We start from the raw sequence: 5,725 nt of genomic DNA on the forward strand, positions 1-5,725 counted from the left end.
GCTCCCTTCCTCAGTCTTTCTTCCTCTCAAACTCACCTCCTTCCCCCTTTCCCCATTGGAGACCCGGTAGCCAGTTGTTTGTTACCATGCCTCTCCTCACTTCTGGCAGTGCTGGGGGGGGGGGGGGGGGGCGAGGGGGGGGGGGGGGGGGGGGGGGTTTCAATATGGCGGGAGCAGGTGCTTTTTACGGGGTGTGTTGGTCACTTGCTAAAAAACAACCATCCTGACAGGAACATTAGAGCTATACTGAGCCCGGCTTCCAAAATGACTGAACAGTGGTTTATCTAACAGAGTTGATTCTGTACAAACTCACAAAGAATGTGTGTCAGTAGCCTTGGCAGGAGTGCGTTTGATGCTGAAGACAGTAGGAAAAGACGGTAAAATGCTTACAGGGGGGTTTGTGACTACAGTATCACCCCCCCCCCATCCCACTCCCACCACGAATATCTATCGTGTGCTAATCTGCCGCCGTGGAGCCACAGGAAACACATGTCGTGGTTGAGTCTTGGCGTCTGTCATCGCCATCACAACAACAGCATCGTTTCCTTCTGCTGAGCGGTGCAGGATTTTCCACAGGTGCAGGATGAAGCGTGCGGGGGCGAGGGGGGCTTTTCTCTTGTCAAAAGGTTCAGATTTGATGAACACTGCTGAAAGCGGCGACATTTGCGCTGCCATTGTTTGATAACCAGTCCAACCGTCCTGTAGTTTTGCCACCTCTTTTTGCGTACGTACCGTATTTTCCGCACTAAAAGCCTTCCATTTTCTTAAAAGCTCACAGCGCACCTTAAAATCCGATGCGCCTTGTGTAAGGTCATTACGGTAATTTGTCGACCCCCAAAATGGCTCCTTGCTCGAGACATGCTGACAACACAGAGTTCAAACTTAAGGCAATCGGTTACGCAGTTGAACATGGAAATAGAGCAGCGGCAAGAGAGTTCTTGGTTGCTGTTGGTGAAGTGAACTGTGTCGCTGCTTTATTAAATAAAGCATCTGACATCGACATCTGATCGTCGCTCTATAAATCGGGGTGTAGTGTAGTGTAGCGGTCTGTTGGCATTTCTTTGAGCATAGCTCCATCAAGTGGATGCATTGTAGATTGCGTCTTATAATGCGGTGTGTCCAATATATGAAAAAAAAATGACAAAATAAGCCATTCATTGCAGGTGCGCCTCATAATCCAGTGCGCCTTTTAGTGTGGAAAATACGGTAATAAACACCGTTGCTCTTGTCACACAGAATGGACAAATCTTGTCAAGCAATCAACAGGCTAACAAAGTCTCTTTTGGGTTTCTTTGTCACGTTCATTTTTGTGCGCCGCATGAACATGTTTGATGTATTTCAGACAGGAGATTCCAACAAAGGGCTGCGCTGTAACATCTGGCGCACACTTCCGTGTCCTCTATTGTCTCGCTGCTGCAGCTGCCAGCCATACTCCGGGGGACATCACCCGCCCTGAGGCAGTTCAGAACATGTGACTGCAGGCTGACTTGAAGGCCCCGATATGGCTTCGCCGGTGTTATCTGAGAAGCATTCAAAATGTAAATACGGCATTTTCCGCCTGTTCTAGATTTCGACAAGCGGGGTTTGGTAATTTGGCGCAGAGCGTTTCACACTGCTCACACCGACAGCTCGTACCAGGGGTTTTTGAAAGAGCACTCGACCTTGAAAGGGGTAACCGTTCCACGCCAAATTTCTGGTGAATCTCTGCAAAGGTTTCTGCAAATGTCGATGGGAATTGCATAGTTTGTTGGGGTTTTTTTTCATTTCACTTGAGCATGGGCCTATCTGAAGCTTGTCCATAGCTCTAAGCTAGAATTAGACCAAGGGAGGGCTCTTAATTAAGTTCACCTAATAACAGCTGACATAACGTTTCTTGAATTGCTCATTCAATCATTCCCATAGAAAGTTCCCAATGTGGTAAATATCAAAATTTTGCATCCTTCCACTTTAACCCTTTCAGGGACAACGGTTACTACAGTGGACAGCTTATCATGTTATGAGGTTACACCACAGGTGTCAAACTCAAGGCCTGGGGGCCAGATCTGGCCCGCCACATCATTTTATGTGGCCCGCGAATTCAAATCATGTGTGTCAATTTCCATGATCCTTGCTAAAATCTGCACCGAAATGTCGAATTGTTATGTGTAATAATAATGTGAACACTCACTCAAACAATAATGGAACAAACTTTTATAGTTGATTTGACTGATTTAAAAACTGATAATCTATCGATTTGTTGCGTGCAAGTAATAATGTATAAACATTTACTTAGTGTCACTGTCGTAACGGCCTTCCGAGGGAAGACAAAACCTCAAAGTGGCCCGCGACGAAAATGAGTTTGACACCCCTGGGTTACAGGGTGCATGACAGGGTTAAAATGCGTAACTGGTACGCAAAATGCTCACAAGTTTGTCAAGGCTAAGAGCAATTTGACACGGTGCAGTTGTACAGCGCTCCAAACCACAACCACAACAATTAGCATATTGTCAATTAAATAGCTCAGGTTTGGCTGCTTAGCACACGCGCGAGTAAATGTTACACAGATGCCCAAGGCGGCTGTGGCCTTCCTTGTAAAAGCAGGGGAACACACGGCCGCACTTACTCAACAACCTCGTAAAAAACACTTGACATTTGCTACAGCTCTCTAGCTCTCGCTTACTACGTTGTACATTTCGTTTGCGGTAGCTCCTTGACGGCCTAAAGGCGAGCGACTGCAGCTAATGGCCGCGCGGAGCAACACGGCGTGTTTCGACCGCCGGGCCGTGCGAGCCCCGTGGATCGCTTTGCGCCACTCCGTTGTCTGCTAATCAATTTAGGCCCAGCCCTGCGCAGGACGATGAGGCACTAATGATGCTCTGCAGTTTCCCCCCCCCCCCGGGATGGGAGAGGAGGGGACGGCGCATTATAAAGAAGCTACATTATTTATCAGCAGGGTCCTGGACTGGGCATCCATTAGCCCGACCACTCAATGGGGTCACTGGCTATAAATTGAGGAGTGCAGGAAGAGAGAGTGAGGGCGGCAGAAAGGCTTTAATGCTAAAGAGAAAGGGGAGTAAAGTGATAGCGACAGTAATGACACACATCTTACACACTCAGCGGGAACACGACACTATCCGGCGGTCTCGGAAATTAAGACCCTTCAGGCAAAGCGCCGGGCGATTGTGGAAAATAAAATAAGCACCGTTACTTTTGATATGATGTTGAAATGACGATCGATAAACACGATGAGTCATTGATTTCAAAACTTAGAACCGAAACTCAACTTGAAGAACTTCAAACAAGCAGAAAATAATTGAGCAATAAGTAAAATAGTGATAAGGAACAATCAATAAAAATAAATACCTCCCGTTCCTGTTGTGTGCTGCCTTGGCTTCTTTGGGGCAGTGTCGTGGGGTGCATGCGTGGAGACGCACGCCGACACTTTATTAAGATGAAAACAGTAGAATAAAGTCACGATTGAAGTTTATTAAGATAACTCATTTTTACACATTAGGAAGAATATATGCCTACAATTAGTTTTATATTGCCTGACTGTATGTATTTCGGCACCATTTGTGTGTAAAAAAATCCTTACATTTGAATACACACATATATATATATATATATATATACTCTTTTTTTCAGTCTGGATGGTCTTTTAATTTGAAATAAATATTCTATAAAACCATTCAGGAGGATTTCCCATTGACTGGCAGCAATACCCCTGTAGATGGTTCGAAAACAAAGTACGTCTTCGAAATAACTCTTTGCATTGTGATTAGTTTTGTTGAAGCTAAAAACAGTTTTAAAGTTTGTTTAGTATCAGGGGATTTAAAGCAAATCTCAGAGGGGTGGAAAAAAGAGCAAAAATAAAAAAGGCAAAACATTATTTGAATAACGGCACCAGCATCATCATTTTGGTTTTTCGAAGTGAAAGTGGGTTTAACAAATCAATGAACACTGGAAAATTATCAGACTGCTTTATCTTGTCCATCAGAGAGCTCTGCGTTTAAAAAAAACAAAAAAAAAAAAACCCAAAGAAAAAGGTGAATAAGCACTGCGTCTTCTGTTGCAGCTCCCATCCTTCAATTTTGCTTCATCCGTGTCAAAGATGACCAAAATATGATTAGCCTTGACTTTGATTGGGGTCAACCCACAAAACTATACAACACATCAGTATCAAGCGAGCTTTCCCAACCATGCTTGGCCCCCCCGACGTGGGAGTTTGCGTCCTTTTAGGAGGGACACCTCAACGTGACACATGGCGGCATACCCTGTCATCCGGCAAATGTTGTGACTGCCTTGCTCCATGTTGGAATGCTACTAATCTACAATGGAGTGCATTTTAGTCAATGTTTTATTTCACATATCCCGAGACAACTAATCGGGATTTCGGCCACAAAGGAATGACAACTCACTCAGTAAACGAAGGTCAAAATGCAGGTCCTTTAAGTAAGATGATATGCCACCTTCAATGATGTCAGTGCTCACACACTGATTCACTGACACATGATGAACACACACACACACACACACACACACACACACAGGTGCTTTAAAGAGACAAACTAATAGAAATGAACTTAAAATGCCATTTTGGCACAGAAAATGCCACACAATGTTGCCTTTTTGGGCACTGTTCATTTAATGATAGATAGATAGATAGATAGATAGATAGATAGATAGATAGATAGATAGATGTTTCTGTTAAAATATAAGGCTTGACGAATTTTCATGTTGGCATCCATTTTGTGTCGGAATAAATTTGATTGATTACTTTTCACGTGAGCATCCATTTTGTTCCATGCCAACGTTTGCAACTATTCTATATATCAAGATTTTCCAACACTGTGATCCAATAAAGAAGCCACAGACGTCAGGAGATGACTAAATCAAGTTTATATAACTCAAAGTCAAAGCGGTCTGGGGTTGCTTAATTGAGTGTCGTTTAAAGGTGTTATGATGCTTTGAAAGTTTACCTGGCAGATATTCAAGTGACTTTACCACGGAAATTAGAACCACTGTTGTTGACGTTGCTGGAGCAACATTTTAAATTAAATCCCACTTAAAACGAGGATGAATGTGGAACGACGGAGGGGGTGAAAAGAAGGAAAAGTTTCGTGTTGTTGCCGCCGCTGGGAAGCGTTAACGCTCGACTCGGGAACAAACGCAGCGCAAATGACAAGTAAGAGAGAAAATACACATTAAAAGTTGTTTTGGGGCGGTTTAAGTGCCATAAAAACATTTAAAAGAAGGTTGACGTTACCTTGAACGTGTGTGGAAGCAGCAAGCTGGCTCTCTCCTCCTCACGGCGGCGTGATGCGGCCTGGCGTCAGCGAGTCGCGGGGCCTCATCACCCTCCGCCCGGGCGCCAGTATCACGCCGCCCGGGCCGCCTTCCACAATAACAAGACCTACTTTTTTCCATACGCATCCCGAAAGCTTCTTCTCGGTCTCATTCACGTCGTAAACGTTATGCAACTTTGGCTCTCACTCCTGGCAAAGTTTTTAGTGGTTGGCCCCGTTTTGGAGTTTTTTTTTTCACCCCTCCCTGTTTCGTGGTTAGTAGCCGTTTTAAAAGCAAACATTTCAATGTGGGATGAGCAGTCTTGTGCATGGAGGGCGCCATGTGTTTTTTTGTTTTGTGTTTTCCCTCCTTTTCAAACTCACATGGAATTAAAAACAATGCAAAGATAAACCCAGACAGCCTAAAATAGATACGCGGTGTGTTCCCTTTGGGTGCTTTC

The 5,725-nt window shown here is 44.5% G+C and overlaps 1 protein-coding gene across 2 annotated transcripts in view; it reads right to left on the reverse strand.

Annotated features, from left to right (window-relative positions):
• smad1 (SMAD family member 1) overlaps positions 1–5,367 on the reverse strand; it is a 23,623-nt gene extending 18,256 nt beyond the window's left edge. For both annotated transcript variants that reach the window (XR_002167333.1, XM_019862608.1), the window contains exon 1: positions 5,246–5,367. The gene's annotated coding sequence lies outside the window, so the exon portion shown is untranslated. The remainder of the gene's footprint in view (positions 1–5,245) is intronic.
• Between the last annotated feature and the right edge of the window lie 358 nt (positions 5,368–5,725).

The sequence above is a fragment of the Hippocampus comes genome, unplaced genomic scaffold, assembly GCF_001891065.2.
Source record: "Hippocampus comes isolate QL1 unplaced genomic scaffold, H_comes_QL1_v1.1 scaffold7, whole genome shotgun sequence".
Lineage (NCBI taxonomy): Eukaryota > Metazoa > Chordata > Actinopteri > Syngnathiformes > Syngnathidae > Hippocampus > Hippocampus comes.